Source organism: Struthio camelus, chromosome 2, assembly GCF_040807025.1.
Source record: "Struthio camelus isolate bStrCam1 chromosome 2, bStrCam1.hap1, whole genome shotgun sequence".
NCBI classification, from domain to species: Eukaryota; Metazoa; Chordata; class Aves; order Struthioniformes; family Struthionidae; genus Struthio; species Struthio camelus.
Window position 1 is genome coordinate 89141514 of NC_090943.1, and position 21646 is coordinate 89163159.

Here is a 21646-nt window from a genome sequence, read left to right on the forward strand (position 1 = left end):
CTAGCACAGATCCCTGTGGAACATCAAAGCAGACCTTATTTCAATGTCAAAACTTGTTATTCATTTCTTCCTTCTGGTTTCTGACATTTAATCAATTACTGATATATGCAGAGACCTTCTCTTCCAACTCATGGCTGCTTAAGAGCCTTTGGTGCTCGACCTTGTCAAAGCCTTCTAGCATAGCTAAACCATATCACACAGGTCACAGTTGTCTATATGCTCCCTTTCAGAGGACTCCAACAGGTCTATGAGACAGAACTTCTCTTTACAACAATTATGCTGACTTTTTCCCATTATGTCACATGTCCACCAATTGAGTTCTTTTAAAAAGTTGCTAATAATATCCTTGATGTCAGCATCAGACTTTGTCCCTACGATTTGTATCTTGTAAAACTGAAACCCTTTGTAAAAATTTGCATTACATTTCGTACCTTGAGATTCTCAAATATCAAGGAAATTAAAATAAAAAGTTACAGAAAATAATTACTATTTTAACAGTTTCATCGTTGATATCCTTTAAGAAAGATTCTTGATTGTATTCATCAAGTTGCTGCCATTTACTGCTATTTGAAATCCTAATGTACTGAAATTAGATCTTCTGATGATTCCCTGGTGAAAAAGAATTCTGGCATTTAATCCTTAAAAGCTAACAACCCTTTCTGTTTTCTCCTGAAAGTGGCAAAACATGAAAAACGAACCACAGAATGCTGTGTAGCCACAAAAATAGCATTGATGGTAAAGTTTTTCAGGGAACTTTCCAAAAACATGTTTTTCAGTTTTTATTTATAACAGTTTGCGAAAATCAAAATGTTTTCCCAGCCTTTGATGAAATGATAGAAATGGCATCCCACAGATTCATGGCTGTGGAATGAGTCTGCGGGGTGGGAGGTGTCTATTCTATTACACTAGTGGAGCTCCAGTTCTGCCATTTGTTTCCTGAGGCCATTTGTTGCTCTAGCCCCAGAGCTAATACTCTGGAAGATGTGGTCAACCAAATTCTCGGTGTTGCTTGATTCTTCGTGCTACAAAGAAGGTGAGCTAACAGCCCACCAAGAATTGTGACCGATAGCTCAGATTTTGGCTTCCATGCTCAATTTCATATTGAAATTTTGACTAGTTCAAAATTCAAAGCCTTTTGGGGAAAGGAATCGTCTAAAGTTGAGCTACTGATGATTTCCCTTTTTTTTTTTTTGCTATTGAGTTTGTTGATATTTTTGTTAATTTTCCCATTTGAAAAGTTTCTAAAGAACTTCTTTTCATTTCAAAACGGAATATTTTTTCAGAATTTCAAGATTTTCTCTAGTGACTATTTTCTGAATTTGTCCTCCTCTGATTTGAACCATTACAGAGTTTTAAGTGGTTAATTGTTGCTGTAGTGATAGGCAACTTTAGAAGACTGAAATAGAAAACAGCGTCTCAGACCCATCTGGGAAACAGGCTAAAGATGGGGAAATATGTCATCTGCATATACGTTTAATCATTTAATCGTGCTCTGATCATACAGCACTTGTTATTGCTAATACCAGCTGTTTTATTATCTGCTTCCTTTGTTTTCAGCAACCAGCCAGAGATGATTAGCTTATTTCACTTAAAATACCAGCTAGCTTTTAAGTGACAAGGAATGTGTTTCATTTGCCAGAACCTGGGCTGGAGTTGAGAGTTAAATAGTGTATATGTCAGTGTGAATTCCCAGAGCATGTAGATTTTCACGTGATTTATTTGTATCAATTCAAAACACATACAGTGTCCTTAAGATAGCGTTCTAGAATGAGCCTCTATGTTTTGTTGCCCTTTTCAGCAGCATTCAGTAAGAAACAAAAGATATGACTGAATGAAACCATACATATCGTTCTACTTTCAGAGTTAAGAAAGATCAGAAATATGCCCCCAAGCAGTTGATATCTTATGCAAAGCATTTGAAAAGTGTAGGGTTATGTTATCCGTTCCAGTATAGATGCTTTGTCCCAGCTGGCAGGGCATAGTCAAGCTCCCAGATTTCTTTCCCGCATACGCTTCAATACGCACACGTGCCCTATCTCTCTCCCTCCCCCCCTCCCCACCCTCTGCAAAGATGAGGGAAGAGCGTATATGAGGGACGTAGGCTGCATTTGGTTCCCATACTGCTAAGACAACTCATAAAATATCTGGCTTCACAGGAAACAAACCACAACAACCACGTGAAACAGGAAAAAGAAAACACACAGGTAGTCGTCAGGGATGTGTATGTCAGTCCTTTTCTTCCTCTTGTTTTATACAGGAATGAATATTTTTGTGTGAAACAAAGTCAGGCTTCCTACAAATGCATTTCCTCTCTTTTTACCTCTGTGACTCTGAACTCACTATTACAGCATTGAAATTTGATGTCGCTTTATAGTGGTATGGCTGTGGGTGCACAGTAGCAGTTAATGAAATATTTTCATTACCACTCTCAATAAAAAGCATTCAGAACTGTCCTTTTTTCCTAACTCAGAGAAGTGGCATTGTATGAACTATCCGCAGGTAGTTCTTTTGTAGAAATGAATGTACCTTCATCTAAATCTCATTACTACAGTCTTGACTTTATAATAAAAATTTTATAGTAATTGTTATTAATAGAAAGAATGAACAACAATGGTCCAGCAAAGTCAAATGCAATTGTCCTATCGGCCAAGGTCTTTTATCTGATTAATTCTGAATTCTGTGAAGGGAAAAGCGGCTGCAATGCTATCATTAAGATGGGCATCATGATGTCACAGTTTGAGATTAGTTGTAATATAAATCCTGTATAACCCAACATTTTTATGAGTATTGAAAAATGACTATTTTTAGTAACAGGAAGTGCTAAATGAAGCCTGCAGAACCTTTCAGCTATATACATCTCCCCAAACATCTGCGTTTTGTATAAAGGTAATAAGAAAGAAATAGGAAGGAAGCTGAGTGGAATAAGGTCTGTCTTCCAGCTAACACAGTTGAGCTCATTGAATAATGTGACTGAATTTTTCATGAATGATTTTTTGCCAAAAATTCTATTTCTAGTTGACTTAGAGCAGCATACATGGAGATATGCAGAAAATCAAACTTGTTGCTCAATGTGGAATTATGTCTAGATTTTCCTTTAGAATGGTGACATGCCTCCAGTACTTGGGAAAGCAAAATCCAGATTCAGAACTAAATACAAATGTATGCCTTTACAGTCAGCACTGTTTGTTTACTAGTCTTACATTAGGAAAAGTTCTTAAACAGTAGGAGATTAGGCTCTGTTAAGATTTATAATTTTGTGTTGACTGATACTTTTTAACAATTTGACTCGTTCCCCACCTTTCAGCTCCTATAAATGGTCTTTTATTTTACAAGAATGATTTTTTTTCTTTTTAATAGCTGCAAGCCTTTTAGTTCTTCAAGGATCTGTTCCAAAATTCCTTGAGGCCAATGTATATAAGTCAGTGGGCTTCCAACCAGGTCAGAGTTATGCTGAAGCTTTTAAAAAAGCAAATCAAATGGTAGTTTATTTTATTTTGCACTCACAGTCCCTGATGAAGTAATAATAATGTAGGAACAAAATTTCTTCCTTTCTCGTCATTTGCCTGGAGCGCATAAGTTAGCTTAAGTGCTTTCCCATCAATCTTCTGTGTGTTGTGCTCCTTCAATTTGTGTTAACATCACTGCTAAAATAAGGAGCTGTCCCTGACAGAGTTTTACCTTTCAGTTTTTATAGGTACTTTGTGGACTACTGTTTAATATACTTCAGAAATATTCTCATTACAGCCCTAGCTGGCAAATGTATGTCTGTTTTTATAGAATACACAAATTCCATATCTGCAGTATAATTACATTTTGCAATAAACTTACAAAAAAGTTTTATGGACTTCATTTGTCACTGTAAAGTAGGATCTAGGGGGAAAAAATAGAGGCTTGTGTTATTTATTGTTTTGGTGTTCAAGATATACTTAGTTTTCTTACTATGAAATACTAGATATGTGTTATCCAAAAGAGGGAGCCATAGCATTATGCTATATCTTTCAACTTTATGAGATGGTGAAACTGCATACATTATTTTATTTTTTTTTATTGATTATACTTAAGCATGAAGTTTGCACTGAGACTTGTTCTTATATGCATAAGCTATATAGCTCAGGACTAGATAACACTTGCTAATAATCTTAATGCAGAGCTTCATGAAATGCTTGTACTAAAGTCAAATATGCTTAAACAAGAGAAAAACAACTTGTCATAAAACAAGTTAGAGTAAAGTCTCTTGCTCTTGATTCCATTAGATTCTTTTTTAGCAACGTAGAGGGAATGATTTAAACACTGTACTCTCTTCCCACCTTATGAAAAGGAAAAAAGATAAATACGTGTAAATATAAGTATATATCTCAAAGAAGAGTGATCAAGGCAAATATTTACTAAAAAACTTGGATTCTTTGTCTCTGTAGTAAGTGAAGTGGAATCGTAAAACATCACTCTTACTAACTGATGAGATACTCTGTTGTTTGAAGCCTTTGTCCTGAGGAACGCAGTGCTCATAAATTCCACCTCACCTCTGCTCCACACATCCCTGCAGCCTTATGCAAGGAGGGACTTCCTAGCGCTGTTAACAGCAGAGGAGCGTTGATAGGCTGTACCTAAACGTTGCTTAATCTCCTTATAATCTTTTTGAACCAAAGTGTGGGTTTGATTTGCCTGTTCCTTTACAAACAAGCTCTCTTCCCGTTTTGGCTATCGTCAGATCTCATTGTTTGGTAGCAATGCAGGTGCCAGACAGTAAATGTTAATGTTGGTATTAAAGGCTTATGTGGTAAAAGGGAAAAAGAAGGTCGAGTTGTGATGTGAGTCCAAATACAAATGCTGTAGTTGCAATTCTCATCGAGTTTATAACATACTCGTTACAGCTTCTATGGAATGTAATTTTTAAATAGTTTTTGTTATTTTTCTATCTTACTCTTAGGTAGTATTGGGTATTATAACCTACATAAAGTACATAATCTAAAGATTGTTTCCAGTGAAATGAATATTAAGTAGATAAGAAAACGGAAAAGCAAATGTACGTTGCAGAGGAAGAAAGAGGACAACAGAGAAGTTACAAACACTTCAGAATTAGAAGCTGCAGGAAAGATGGTTAAGTGGTGGTGTTCAGCAGAGAAATATTTATTTAAAGTTAAATGTGAGCGTCCCATTCAGAGCATGCATTTCTTAGTTGAAGTTCAGCTGTTCTTTCAGTATCTGTCCTATTTCATATCACTTCATTTTCAGTTGTTTGGTGTAAGACGCATGAATCTGATTTTTTCAGAGCTGCTGAGAATCACTGGGTCCAGGAATTAAACCAGCTTTATAAATGCCCAGCAACTCTGCAAGCATTATTTGTTACTCTGGGTCTACCATTTCATTTATTCTGAGATCCACTTAACTCTTATATTCCTAGCTTTTTCTCACTGGAGAAACACGTATTTTAAGAGCATCTGCTACTTTTTTGTGGAGCTTGAAATATGCACACATCTGGGAATAAGCATCATTAACAAAAATCAGAGTTTACCAGAGTGGTATCTAAAGCCACCCTGTAGTTTCAACAGAAGTACAGTATTTAAATAAAGTTCTAGGAAAACTCATATATTATTGGTATTATGATAAATATTAAGAGTTACTCAAGGGCAAAGCAGAGATGTAGGATTGAATTTTTTTTGAGAAAAAGTCAACCGTATAAAGCATAACGGAGTAAATAGTCCACCTTGCTCCCCTCTTAGTCTTCTAAAATATTTTAACTGAGCAAAATATCTACTTAGTTTCTTCTTCCCTCTGAAATTCTTTAAATAGTTTTTGCTTACTCTTTATCGTATGCTAAAGTATACTTTATCACATGAAGTCAATTCAGCCAATTGCGTGCCTTGTGGAAACACCTTGTCACTTGCCCTCCCAGTAATTACATTTGAACTCAGAACTTGGAGAAAAAAAGAGATGGTTAGTAGCTGCTTATGTTCAACAAAACATTTTAAATTTTTAAAATTTTCCACCTTCGGTTTTAGTAGCAATATTTTGTGATCCTTTGCTATATTGCTTCATAATGTGTGAACAGCTTGCACTACTACTTCTATTGTGATGTGATGTGCTTTAATGGTTAATATAAAATAATTAATAAAAAAAATAATTTATTCTTTAAAATATTGAAGGCTCTTATTATCTAATACCAACTGAAATACCTTATCTTTACTACCATATTGAACAGCTCCCATGCTTGTGTTATAATCAAAGTTTGTAATTTTGCACAGAAGTTAATTTCACTGAATTCAAAATTATGTTATCAGATACCTTTAAGTCATCATGAAAGAAACGATAAGCTCGAGGTTAAACCTATATTCTGACCTTTAGCTCTCTCTTTTGGTCTTGGAGGATAAATAAGAAAAGGCACTTGTTAACACCAGCTTGTGAGTGTTCAAGTTATAACAGGCAATGCATAGACAATATGCTGTAAGTAGAAACTTCCTCATTTGGATGTAAGCATATTAAATGTAATTAAAAATAAAAGTGCTTAATCCAGCCATATTTTTACTTTCTATTTTTTCTGTTGACATTTGAAAGTATGTTCCCTTTTCTACATTTGGGTCCACAAAAGTTCTTTTAAGTGCCATCAAGCTTCCTCTTATTAATCCATTACCAAGAGTCTTTGGTCATTTCTCTCACTGAATGATTCATAGCTTCAAAATCATCTGAGCAGTATGATCTTTGAGTGTGACTGGCGTTCAGAATTTGGTTACAGTTATTTGATTATTTGGGCAGAGGGGAAAAGAGGGAGGTGGTATGGGAGACCTTAGCCTCATTTGAAGGTCAAACAAGTCACAATTTGTCTGATTTTTCTCCCAACTTGTGCATAAAGAAGTATCTTTAACCTCTCTGATTTTTCCTCTAACATTTGGTGTATCAGAAATCAGTATTTGATGTCACTCTGCAGTATTGTTTCTTTTGACATTCACCTTGCAAGGAGCATTCCACTTTCCTTGGTCAAGTTCTTATGACATTACCTCCTGATGGCAGAAGATAATGCATTAAAAAAAAATAAATAAATAAACTCAAGTCAGATGACCTTTTTCACATATTGCATGTACTATGGTTTTATCTTATAATATTATGAATCTATACACATTATAGCTATATGTGCATATTATATCCATTAGCTTCTTAGATTCTGTGCACATACCAACCCATGTGCAGGAGGAAGAGTATGAAGTGGCTGGAAAGGTAAAATTCTTATCACTTAACATTAGTCCTAATTTCAAAATAGTTGACTATTTCCTCCCTATTTCCAGGTGAGATAGCCCAGCCTACATGATGTGATATTAGTCAGGCACTTCAGGTGTTCTTAAAAAAGCTGCTCTTCAGCTGCAAGATGAATTCGGCCCTTTGTGTGTCTCTACAAATCTCATGTTATCTGCTCTCCCTTGGATGCTGAATGGCTGTGATAGGGTTTCCTCCTTGTAAAAAGACCAGATCTAAATGTTACAGCTCTCCATGGGAATCCTCAGCCAGACTATGTTGAGGTTTTCATCAGAACTACGTGCATTTTTTGGTGTTTACCTGAAGCTTATACTTTACTGCTTTCTCAGAATACTTTGAAAGGTTTTGTTGTAACTACTAACCAGTAATCGGTAATTTCTGATGGGCACCATATGAATATCAATTCACTTGGTCTAATGCAACATTTACCTCCTTTCAGTTTAGTCACAGTGAGATGAAACTGTATCATTACGAAGATATTGTATACAACGCAGTAATATTATTTGTATAATTTTCTCAGCTCCTAGTATTTCTCCTTCAATATTTAATTCCAATATTTTATCCTCACTCAGTGAGAATTCAATTTACTCAGTTGGAAGAGTGTCTTTTTTCCCGGACAGTAAGCTATGTCTCTGTTTATATCTACCAGCAATTTAACAGTGCTTCAAATTGTATAATAAAATTCTTTGTTTACTCTTATCTCAACTAAAGTCAAAGACAAAACTTCAACTTCAGCAATACAGATTTACATCCAAAAAGTTAACTTATTCGTGGCTTCATATGTGATTGTATTAACTAAAATTGGAAGTTTTCATGCTTTACAGTTTTAAAACGATAAAACTGCATGCGTGCCTTCTTCTCTACCCCGATGATGTTCAAATTTATTAGTGGTATGAAAAGGTAAAGCTATTCTGAATAAGAAATTCTCCACTCAGGGCCACAATCTCTCCCTTTGTTTATCTCCAGTATTTCCAGTATACGAAAGCAAGGCTACTTAACAGACGTGCCTTGTTTGTAAACCTCAAGTCTGTTGAAAATGCAGTAGGCAAATTGTTGTTGTTGTTTTCATTTTAATTACTGTGGTTTATAGACACTACAAGCATTTTCCATCACAAAAGTGGATTTCTGTATGCAAATTTAACCATATTTGTAATAGGCAGATTTTTTTTGTTTAATGTTCATTTCAATGGGACTCTTTGAAATAGGCTCCTTAGAAGCCAGCAGACTCATGGAGTAAAAAGCACTCACTTAAACCAGTGTAGAGCCAATGAGCTAGGCTGTGTTATGTTGTTCTATAAGAACTGGGCTTGGTGTCTTTAATTACAAATGATAAATTAAGTACCTTTCACTTAAAGAATAGGTAATATTTTCCATATTGCTGGAATGTAGACACATTATCTTTCATCAGGCAATCACCGCCAGTGGACATAAATGTGATAGAAGAGTATGTAATTTGCAGGTGGCCAGATCACTGACTGCCCTAATAGGTTTGCTTGTATGATTGACATATGGACACCTCGTATCCAGTGATGTGAGAGCATGAAATGAAGTCACATTGGATCCTAGGCTTTAGTCCAGTCCCTGGCCTGTGCTCTTAATGTCTGAGAACAGACATTAGTGATTGTTAAGACCCTCTGAATCTCTTATTGTGTCAATATGAATATTAAGACAAGCATGACAGTGATATTAATCCTTTTGAACAAGGTATCGGTAACGTTTATGATGAGAGGAAGGATGTTTTCCTCTGCTTGCTAACCCTCGACCTATCAGTTAGTGCGATAAAGCTAAACCTTAGGAGTAATTAAGTAAATTAGGAACAAGAAGCCAACTTTGCATTCGCACTGCAGAAGGGCATTTAAATGAAAGTTAGCACGTATATTGCTTTGTTGACCTCTGGGCTGACCACTTAGATAATTATGCAATAAGGTTGAAAGAGCATTCAGAAAAACTATGTGGTAGCAGCAAGATTCTAGGTGTCCTGACTGACTGCTCCTTGCAGGAAAAATAGGCTGAAAATCCCACTCTGAAATAATGGCTTAAATTTTCTGTAGGTAGGAATTTTGGCAATCAAATTGCCAAATCTTCATTTGGCAATCTCTACCTGTTTACAGGTAGAGATTGTATGTGTCCTAGAGTAAATACAGATGCTTCACTGAATGTAATTAGTCCATACCATATCGTTGTATTCGGGTGGTTTAGTCATTAGTACCTCCCCCAAGGAATTCTGATTTCGGTATTAGGTTACTGACTTGAAGAGGACATTACTTATTTTTCCAAAATTTTCCTTCAGCCTTGACAGTGTAAGCAGAACCACTGTTTCTCCCTGATTTCCTCTTTGATATTAACCAGCCTGGGTCTGCTGTTAAAGGCTACACAGTTGAAATGGTCTGCAGAGCTCTCCTCAACACAAAGAACCTGAGTAGCTTAGTTTACATGTTGTTGGTTAGAATACATACCACAGGAGTCCTCACAGTGCCATGATTTTATGTAGCTGGTACATGTATGGCTTTCATGACATTGATGCTATGCATATAAAAAAAGGTATTTATGTGTATATATAAAATATGTGCGTGCATATTTGTATATGTGTATATATGTGTATGTATATATACATATATACACACATATATGTTTCCACCACAGACAATGAAATTTCAGGATTTCTTTATTGTCTACTAAACTCGCAGGCTGACTGGCATGAAATTTAATTTCCGTTAATCAACTTGAGGTGAAGGAAGCAGAAAATTAATGATGTGACTCATTTATTTTCCATTCTACAGAAATGTCCCCCTATTTATGTTCCTTAAAAGCATGTGTTTTCTGATGCCAGCTTTCCTACTGAATAAGTCAATGATTCTGATGCTATTGGTACTGAGAGCATATAGATAAACCCTAATTTTCAGCAGTAGGTCATATCGCTCCCTCTATAGGGTAGTAGCCCATAGTGCTGTATTTAAAAAGAATTCAAATCAAGTAATCCATAATCTTAGGCTGGACTACATGAATAGTCTTAGGCTGGACTACACTTCAGCTCCATGAATCCACTCTCCAGTCTTTTGAGGGAAAGCCAAAAGAAGCCTTCCCTTCTCCTTTCTCCAGATAACTATTATTTCTTTCTATCAAGATGACAGGGCTTCCTCTGGTGGCCCTGTGCACGTTCTTTAAAGCATGTATCTGGTTACTGCAATGTATGTTTCTGCCATGGTTTTGTATTCTTTGGGACCCACGTTTGTAGGTCCTGGGAAAGTTCCTGGTGATATGCCTGGGGCATGGCTACTGTTTCAAACTGCCTGCACTTTCAGGAAGATATCACTTAAATAGTTATACTGAGCTTATATATTTTCCTGCCTGCCAAATATAGTGGCATTCTTTTTTAATGGAAGTTGAGGTCTTCATTATGTTATGAGACCTTGAACCTTAAGCCTACGTTGAGGCTTCTTTTAGCCCTGTTCAGAACACAAATTGTGAACGTATACTACTCCTAGTGTGGTACGCACACAAATACTATATACAAACAATACGAGAGCTATCTGGTCTTATTTGCTGTTGCTAGGAAATTATTTTAGACTTATGTTTTCTTTGAAATCATCATCCATATGATATTACCTTCGATTATTAGGTGCACCTCTGGAGTATTCATTGGTTACTGTGATCCTGTGTCTGTGGACAGCAGTGCACTTCAGCATCTAAACAAGTCCTGGGTGGACCTAATCCTTGAGAGTAGTTTAAAATATTCAAAATATAAACTTTTACTTCTGGAAAATGTTATCAAATAGAATCTGAACATCCCTGGGACAGAAAAAAACCAACAAAATTAACCATTGTATATTTGAAAAATTTATTCTTTGTGAATCTATATTTTTGGGCTTTGTTAGGTGTATTTGCTCTGCCATGCAAATGTGAATTGGATGAATATAAATGCAAATTGAAAACAAATAATAATGAGAACCAACGTTATTCACAGAAGTACTAAATCTTTCCCTCTCATCAATGTTAACATATATCCATCTGGAGGTGGAAAAACATTGAATACACTCCTAAGCTTTCATCTATTAGAATCAACATTTTCAGATCTACATCAGGCAATATGAATGAGCCTCTTTTATTTTACTTTTTCTTACATTTTTCTCCAAATGCATCTATCCATGGTGTAGTCTAGCCACTTCCTAACTTACTCCCCTTTTTGCTTTCCATAGTGCTTTTTTCCCCTTTCCTGAATAAAAACTTAAAGGAAAGGTTTTCAACTAGTAGTTTCTTAGCTGCTTTGTAGCTCAGAGAGCAGCTGTAGCAGCTTTTCAGAGAACTTATTTTCCTTAATTGCCTTAAAGAGTAGCTAGAAGTACATTAAAATACATGATTAACATCTTTTCTCTTCTGCAAGTTGTGATGTTTGCTGAAGGGATGGTTTGCCATCATGATTAGCGAGGATTTATCAGGAGGATTATGAAGGGAAGAGCAGGCAGCACCAGAAACTCAAATTAGGTTAAAATGTGACGCATGCTATTGAAACATTGCAAAGCCTTCACTTAAAGTGGTATGTGAGTTCTCAGTCATCATAGTAATAATAGTAAACAAATAGAAACATCTTCAGTATTATAGATAGAGAAGTTTCATGTTCATGAGGGAAAATGAAGAGAATAATTCATTTTCTTTAGAACACAAGGGGTTCTACTTAGTGTCTTACCCCTACAAAAGAGATAAACGTAATCCAAAAATGTATCTTAGTAGGTAAAGAATGCATATATTACATAAATTTAAAACGATTTGGGGCTGGATCTGGCTCAATTACTGATAAACCACGGGGTGCAGTAAAGAATGAAAAGTCTACATTAATTTTTAAATATAATTCCATTTTTCATCATGCCTAAATTCTCATTAGAGGTGAAATTTCCTTTCACATTAGTGAAGTAAATGTAAGGATTATTGCAAATCTTGCAAGAAATGAGAAAAAAAATACCTTCTGTAATGTAATATTCTTATTTTTACTCTGAGGAAAATATATATTTTTGTCAGATAGAATCACTATAAAAACACAAATTCAGCACTCATTTTTACTCTAGGTACGAAAATGCACAGAAGTAATTTCACTAGCTTCAGTGGGACTAGTCTTATTACAAAATATTATTCTTTCTGAATAAGGTCTCCAGCATCTGGTGCAAGCACAGACAGCTCTCCTGACAAATAAGTCAAACAATTACAAGAATTTCCTTTTGAAACAACTATGTTTTTCAAATTTTATTTTTCTATAAAGGCAAGACATTTCCATGAGATTTCCCATCACCAGCACCTACGCCTTAAAAATCAGAAGAGAAGGAAGAACTTGTTTGTTTCCAATAGTTTGCCACCACAAAACTTTACAATTAGATTCCATTATTATAAAGATTTATGATAAGAACAGTGCAAATCATATAAAAGTATTATGATAAAGAACAATGTAAGCAGGTAAGCAAATCCAGAAAGACAGAAAGTAATACTGTGAACTTCAGTAAGCCCATTTTAGCATACTGGTTACTTTAAATGTTTATCATTCATCTTATAATTTGCCTGAATTATATTTGATTTTATTGAAAACAAAACAAAACAAATTCTAGCTGTGAAGTGAGGTTACTTTGATTTGTCATATTGTGGTAAGAGTAGTTTACTGATACCTTGTGGTCAAATGATGTATAACTTATAACTCCTGGGTTTAAAAGTATTTTATTTTATTTTTGTTATGCCTATTTTTTTCTTTCAAATCAGAAGTTATGGAATTAACTTCTTCCTTCTTCCCAGATCACTCTTTCCCATTTCCCTCTTTGTCATCTTCTCAAAAGCATGTATTGAATAACGGAAGACAGAGGAAATAAAGAATAATTATTTTGCTAAGACCTTGAGCTGAAGGTGTTAAATCAGTATAACTTTTGCATTTCCTTTATTGAACAATCTTATATACCCTAATGTTTTGTTGAACTCTTTTGGAAGAGAGGCCGGGATATAAATATCAAATTCTGCACCACTGATTATCAATGTAATTGATCATCAGTTTCCAAAAGTAATGGACAAACCAAATAATGCTTGTATTTGTTGCTCAATAGGCTGGCATAAATTATGAACTGCCTTCAAAGGAGCTGAATGAATTAAAGTATATGCAAATTGAGATTAACTCCTTGTGAGTTTTGTTGTGTAGTTTGTTTAATAATGATGAAAAGACCTGCTGTTCCCATCCCTGAACATAGAAGCACTACCCATGATTTTTTCTATTTCGTTGAATCTTTTCTTGGATGTCATTTATTAAACAATGAAAAAAAAGTTTTGATTTTGGACAAGTGCTTTAGGAACTCTTCTTCAACATACTTATATATCATAAGAAAATGCTTCCAGCCTAGCTTGGAAAGTTGGGATCTCTGAGCAATGACATGCCTGGCCCAACACTGCAATATTCTTTCAGGCAGAATTGTCAGTGAAGCTAGTGGTTATTTCCCTTGACTAGGGTTTGTGAGGTCAAAGAAACCTGAATAACATTTAATATCTAGAAAATTTGTACTTACATAAACTTCTCTGACATTTGCATTTTTGTATCAGGGGATTCTAATACCAAAGCTACGTGTGCGTGAGACAGTGAAAACTGAGTCTAATGTGATGTCATCTTTGTGCTGCTATTACACTTACTGCTAAAAGATGTGAAATTTGAATACAGAAATTTGCATTTAACTGGTAAAGAAATACACTGGCCGTCACTTGAGACATTCCCATTTTGCAGTTCCAGAAATATATTTCTGGAAAAACATTTGCATTTATTTATGGTGTTATTTAAGAACACATGTCAAATTTATTTTTACTCACATTGGAGCAGTCACATGGAGAAATTACAAGACTGGTAAAGAGGAGGCTGAGTTCTACACCTGGCTCTGACACTGAGCTACTGCGTAACTTTGAGCAAGTCACTGTTCTGTTCACTCTCTGTTCAATAATCTCTGCATACAGGAGGAAGATGGTGCCACATCTCTCTTCTTGCAATATTTCTGAGATTACATATTTCAGACTGTAAATGACACGTTTCATTTGCTAATTTCTCTCTAGTTACTTTACACACTATGCATTCAAAAATTATTTCCTTTTGGAACTTAATCATTTTAGACCATTCTTATAAGCTACAGAATATACTCAATCTTTTTCTTTTTTTCCCTGAAGTTAGTAACAGTGCTTTCCTTCAGGTAATCAAAGCCAAGTTTCACTAGAATTTTCTACTGTACAGCACAAAGCGTATTCTGATCAAAACATGTCTCTCTTATTCAGTGATGCTAGGCAAGTAGGCCTTGATGCCATTGGATTTTTGTCGTGGCCAGTTACTGAAAGTCAACACAGTAACTCACCTTTTGCCATTTAGCAATTTGCTATTTGATTAAAAGGCCAATGGAGAAAGTTATTAAAATGATGCTTGACTGCTTTTACTAGAATTCTTTTTGTTCATAGTTGAGAATCACTTCCCTTTGCTTTCTTTTCCTCCTTCTATCCCCCTTTAGTGAAATTTGGGATTTATTCTGACAGAACGACTTTTCATAAGCGCTCTCACTTCCATGCAGAATGCAGTCAGCTTCCCCTCAGACATCCCTATTCATGTTCAAATATTTGTGCTTCTGCAGATAACATTTGCATGTAACACCTGCTGCAAGCCTTAGAAATTCAGAAGGCATCCTGATATGAGTGGGAGAGGCATTTTTGTCTCTGCTTTTGCTCCAGTTGCATTCTACAGTTAAATAGCACTGAGGGCACAAAAGAAACATCTATAAAATTATATAGTTGATGCTGTCCTATATCCAGGTCTGCATAGCCCAGATTTCTTACAAGCATAAGACTTGTGCAGGAATTGGGAGAATTTTTAAACAATGATCATTACTGAGTTTTGATTCCCAGTATGGTCTTGCTGTATTTCCAGAAAGGTTTGAAAAGCTATGAAAAGATGGAGTGGGTAGGGAGAGGAAAAGGACAGCAGTTTTGTGTCTCTATATATCTCTGAAAATAGCGACAATATTTTTTTCTGTGTTACCCTATAATAAACCAAATTCTGAAGTTAGAGTTGTCCCTTCACGTGTCCAGTTATCATCAAGTTTTGGACAGCCACCGGGAGACATCAGCCTACCTTGTTTTATCTCCTGGACAAAGTACTCCTCAGAGGAGCTTGTGAACTCTGACTTTCTACCTCTGAAGGCTTCTGCCAGCAGATACCCTGCAACCTGTTGTGGGGCTTCAGAAACCATTTCACAATGCCAGAGTTCGAGCTAATGTCAGGAGTAAGTTGTACTGTTCTTTCTGTAACATTGTGGGTAATAACCAATTGTGGGTGCACCAATGTTTAAACTGATTGCTATCAGTAATTACTTTCTGTTTTGGTAGATAAGTTGAGGAATGAAATTATCCTCATTGGCTGATCCCATCGCCAGGGAGTGTCTCTGCCAAACCCATCTGCAACTACCATTGAGTGCAGCATCCTTGCAGAGAGGCAGTCAGATGAGGCAATGGTCCCTGCAATGAGCTGATGCCCAGCAGTGAGAAAGCTCATCCAGAATGGCCACTTGTGCAGACAGGTATGGAAATACTGAAAACCTGAAGCCCTCTTACCATAAAGCTGTGCAAAGCATATGACAGGACTGTTTCATTTGATACTGTGTCTCCAAACTGCTTTTTGGGTTGAGACAATATATACTAGATGCTTATGTAATATAATTTTCTATAATAGTGGCCACAACACAGCTTCTGCAACGAAATATTCTACTTTTTTCCTGTGTTTATTTGTGTGAACAAACTTTGGTTGTTGAAGTCACCCCATCAAGATTAAAAAGACATGACAACAATGTTAGGTACAACCTTGGTATGTAATATTGATACACATACATGTCCTCGTTTAAAATTAATCTTATTTATCTAACTTCAAACAACAAAACAAGAATTATTTCTTTTATGAGCATTTGATTATATAACGTGATCTTCTAAAAGTTTTAGATCTTTGCTAATAGCAAGTTACATTAGCTGTCAACATATTATTCAACCCTCTTTTAAATTCGTATTATTAGATAGTGCAGTCAAATGACGGGACAATATATTTTATCTGTCAAATTGACATATATATAATAGTATGTGTTTTTTTAAAACCAGCATCATTCTTCTACAGAGTTCTTAATAATCATAGAAAAAACGTAGCACAAAGCATCTAAATAATTGAGCCACTTTCATTTTTTGGAAAGCAAATTAACATTTTCAACATGAAAATGACTTGGAAATAATGATTTTTTAGAGACCTGTAATTATCAAATCCTATCAATACCACCAGTACTATTTATTACACAAAGCATTTGATCCTCTCAGCAAAGCTATTGCAAGTGTTACACTTGCCTTTTCATCCGTATTTATCCTTATCATGAAAACCTAGGAGAACAGTACACAGTAAGGGAGAACAATCCTGCTGTGCTTTAAGTAAGATACAAGTTTGGCCAGTGACTCAAATCAGAGCAAGACTGATACTTTGGTTGCAGACTTTTCTACTGCAAATGGAAGTTATCCCAACCAAAGTACCATTCTGTTACTCTGACTCACTACTTAAATGTGCCTGTGAGAAGGCAAATGGCTACAGTTTGCACATTGCCATACAACTGCAAAGGGATATCGATTTCTTTACAGTTTGTATGCATCATTCTTTGTTTGAAGCTCATATGCCCAGTGAAATTGAGTGGATATGATTGCACAGTTCTTGCATGTGGAAAAAAAGCAAAATGTCATTCATTAGGCAACAGCATTCTGCTGCTTACTTCAAAGTCAAGCGATCAGGTTGGCCTTTTGTGCCCTCTGCCTTACTTTCTCTGCTAGTCTCTGTTTATAAATATCAGGTTAGGAAGACTATCTGTTAGTTCTTTTGGAAACAGTCTTACACTTTAAGCCTGCTGACTTTGGCTTCATGCTCTGAATATCCTATGGAGCATCTCCCTCAGCTCCTGAACACTGAGCTGTCACTTTTAACCCCATAGCAAGTTTAAAAAATAAAATCTCACTCTCCCTGCCAAGGAAAAACAAAACAAAGCATCAGTACTTCATTCTTATGGATAGTTACAACCTTCTTTTTTTTTTAATTCAGTTTAACTGTGTTTGTTTTGCTGAGATCTTTTCAATAAAAAAAATGAGATGAAAGACTGAAAAGGATGACAGCTTATATCTGGACAGGAGAAAAGCACTCTGCACAAAAGTTAGGCTATATATTTACTGTTATATTGAAGTAAAAATTGAATAAAAGTAACAGTATATCTAACGATAATAGCAGTTAGCATACACATTGTTAGCTTTCTAGTACACACAAGCAGTTATCAAGTATGCAGCAACAGAAGTTTAGGTTTCAGCAATTCAGTACAATTATTTTTATTTCATTCTCTACTGCATAAAAAAAAGAAAAAAAAACCCAGCTGCTCTACTGACCCCTTCCCCCACCTCCCACTCCCCCCTAAATGTATCTACCAGAGATCTTTAATGTTCTTGACATTTTTTAAGAAAGCATCTACTTTTTTGTTGTCAGCAATTTCAATGTTAAAGAAAGTTCATCTACTTACCTTGTTCGTCAGCGTGAGACTAGCTCTGCCCAGCGCTGCTTCTCTACCTGCTTCCTCCCCTCTGCCTGTCACAGCATCTCCACCGCTGTGCGTACTCGCATCTAACTAGGGCTCCCTCTCTCCCAGCATCACTTTTAACTCAGGCAGGCAGCGAGCTGCAGCCAAAGGGACTCTCTATCTGATTGGTTTCCATTCAGTGCCCCTGATTAATCAGAAACATCCCTCACAGAGAGAGATATTGCAGCTGATAGAGCCGCAGTGCTCAGCATGGGGAGGTCTGGGGCTTGGGGGGGAGGGGGGGGGCGCTCAGGCTTTGCCAGCCATACGGTGATTTGCAAGTGAATGCGGTGGGAGGGTACAGAGAGGAGGGCTTTACTAAGGACCCTCTTATTAACTGAGACTTAAACACGGAGACTCATCCTACCAGCCCAGTTTGATCTGTTTTCAGTTTTAATAAGGGTGAAGGCATGCCCATAACCTGTGAATTATCCGGAGAAAAGATTTACTCTAATTATCTATACTAGCAATTCAGTGCCATTTGTGTGCACATATTCACTGAAGTATGCAAAATTATCCCATACTGCTACAGTGACAAATGCTTTTAAATTGAAAAAAGGCAAAGAGTGGAAGATTTTCTCCTGTACTCCATACGTTTACAACACTAGTCTCACTTACAGCTCTTAATAATCATAGGCTTTGCACTGTGCCTCAAAGTGGACATAATAACAAGTTTTAAAGGAAGTTTTAGGTATTATGGCTTACAACGTGCAGGTCATCCACAGAAATATATATTTTTTCCAGGCAACAGTACTGAAATTTCCTGCTTCTTGGTGCAGCCTGTTTAAGTACAAGTGAGCAGGAAGAAATCAGAACTCCCTGCTCTGTCCCCAGATGTGCAATATTGCAGAATATTGTGGTTTGCTTGAAAGACCATCATCTTCAACTGAACCATCAGGTGCTGCCTATTAAAATGGATGGACCAAAATGTCATAACCCGACTTCTTGAGTTTCATATTCATGCATTTTTGTGGATTTCTGGGCACTGCTAACTATTTCAGCCACTGGTTTAAGTCAAATATCTGTAATGGGGCCCGTGGGAACTGGTACTCTGCAATCACTTTCTATCCCAAAATACCCTGAAGATACCCTTGATCGGATGTCTGCTGTGGGCAGCAGTAGAACAACATGAAATGTTGAAAGATGTTGTTCTCTGGGCTTGCGGTATAAATAACTTAGTACCAGCATTTTCTTCCTAGAAAGATTGCGAGTGATGCCAATTCCTAATTATGAAATATCATCTGGGCTGTGGGTTTAGTAATTGGGCTGAGAGGACAATCATTGTGGTGGAGAAACTTTACTGTAAAGAGAAAGATAATGTTTATATCAGTAGATAATTAAGAAACTTCCGTAAATAATTCTTATGCTTTTATTATGGCTTTAATGCTACCATTGATGAACTCAGCAGGATTCTATTCACAGTACACTGTTTCTGATGAAAACCATTTCACTACTACATCCTATTTGAAATTATTATTAATGCCTATAGACATTGGTCAGAATCTTTCCATTCATTTCAATGGGAGATAAATTGGGCCCTGAATGGACTAAGCCTTCTCTGAGAACCAGTGTACTGCTACACATGCATTAAAACAATATTTACATATGTGTAATTGAGGGTAGAATTTGGCCTAACATTTTGAAAGTTGAAAAGCAAAACCCAGATCCAGAAAAAAATCAATTACTATATCCCAGCTAAAAATGTATAAAGCAAAGTTTTAATCAGCATTTTTATCTCACACTCAGACGACTTTGACAGTACAGCTACTGGAAAAAAATATTTAGTAGAATTTTTGTTTCAGCAATTAAGTGGGAATGTGAAAAGAAAATCTACAGGTAGATGGATGCGTAATTCTGATACCCCATGGCCACAGAGAAGCCTTAAATATTAGGGATCCCAGATCTTTTCCTAATAGAAAGATGAAAGGATGATCAAAAGGCATGAGTAATGGCTGTACTTTTTCATTGTGTTGGCTCTTTTCACTCTTTTGGCTGTTCTTTGGGAACATTGTGGCTGCTCTAATTAATATTAGGAGATCATTTAGCTACAGAGGAATCTCCCAAGTCGGAGAGATATACAGGGCATCTTTGCACAGTCCTTCATTGAACTTCACAAGAGGTTCTTCGGTGGCAGCTGAGGATCTGATCTCTGCTCTAAAGGCAGACATAGATCAGTTCAATACCAGGCACTGAACACTCAGATAAATGGGAAAGGCTGCTTTTCTCAAGTTAATGCCATCTATAAGTTAGTATTAAAACAAACAACATTATTTATCTTAGACAGCATAATGCCTGCTCTCTTGCTCTCATATTTTTCATGGTGTTGTAAATACAGTCGAATAACTACCATAGGGGGAAAAAAGAAATAATATGCTATACATTCACAGATAAGAGACACTTTTAATGTAAACATTATTGCATGATCAGGGTAAAGCCCTAACGAGGTTATACGTCAATAGGAGGCCAAAAAAGAAAAAGTGTAGGTGTGATGGCAAATAGGAGGGAATGGGTGGAAATCAGAGGATATGCTGTAGCTTGCAAAAGGTTACCCCATTTAGGGGAGGGGAAAAAAAATGGCTCCTTCTGTAAAAGAGTAGGCAATGGAAAGAAATATGAAAAAGCAGAAAGTGCACCAAAAGGGTAAGGCGGGATTTTTTTGATTGTAAGACAGGCTGTATTTCAGTTTTATGTTTTATGAAAGCTTGCTGGTATCAAGCCTCTTCTCTTCCAATCCTCCTTCATCTTCCTTTCTTTTCCTTCCTAATGGAAAGCACCTAAAGATTGGTCTTTTAGAGTCCATGGGAAGTACTGATTATAAACCCAATCTTTGTTGAAATTCTGAGCACTTCCTTGTTTCGCAGAGGCTAAGTTCACTCAGCAGTGCATGAATTTGGGCTGGTTGCCAGGTTAACTCATTCTGAGTTCAATCACTCTTTCCCGTTATTTTCTCTTTTCCATCTAATTGTTTAGGTAAAACTAAATGCAAATAAAACTTCAGAAGAGGAAAGGAATCATATATTTTTATCCCTAGGTGTTTCGACCTACATATAGTCAGCAGATAATGTCTAGAAATCTGTCAGTGAGACTTTGATATCTCACCTAATCTATTCTCATACTTCCCCTGATAAACTGGGGCGGGACTGAATCCTCACAAATCTGTGTTCCTGCAAATATCCTAGGGTTTGTAGCGAGAAATTGGTCTGGGGCTTGGTAGTACAAATTTTCCTTCAATATGCCACCTTTATGATTTTTGTCCATTGTTAGAAATGCTAACTATGTATTTAATCTTTCTCAAGTAGGAGACACTATGTTATGCCAAAAAAGAACAGAATGGAACAGAATGGAACAATGAAGAAGCACATAAATAAGAAAAGCTCCCTGAGATTTACAAGAACAAAGCTAATTAATAGTTGTGCAACTTGAACTCTGTTCATTTTCACTGGAGCCTTCAAGATTCTGAAACACAAAGAAACTCAATCAAATAACTACCACTAGTCGAAAAATTGCATCTAAACATGACTTTATTTTCGGTTAATCATTTCAAAAGAAAACTATCAGCTTCTTTCCTAGTTTTTCTCCAACCTTTCTTCTCTCTTTCTGCGAAAGACTAAATGATTCATTTGTTAAAGAATATGCTGAAGTGTGACTTTGAAAGATTGACAGAACTGTGCTAAATCAAACCTGGCAAGCACTTGAATTTGGCTATATATTTGATATATATAGAATAGAGCAAAAGAAAAAGGGAGATCTTCTGCTCCTTTCCCCTTTTCTAA

The 21646-nt window shown here is 36.2% G+C and overlaps 1 protein-coding gene across 3 annotated transcripts in view; it reads right to left on the reverse strand.

Moving 5' to 3' along the window:
* CDH9 (cadherin 9) overlaps nucleotides 1–18093 on the reverse strand; it is a 94662-nt gene extending 76569 nt beyond the window's left edge. For 2 of the 3 annotated variants that reach the window (XM_068931506.1, XM_068931504.1), the window contains exon 1: nucleotides 17817–18093. The gene's annotated coding sequence lies outside the window, so the exon portion shown is untranslated. Of the gene's footprint in view, nucleotides 1–10851; nucleotides 10945–17816 lie in introns of those variants that run through there. The other variant, XM_068931505.1, reaches the window with a different exon arrangement.
* Between the last annotated feature and the right edge of the window lie 3553 nt (nucleotides 18094–21646).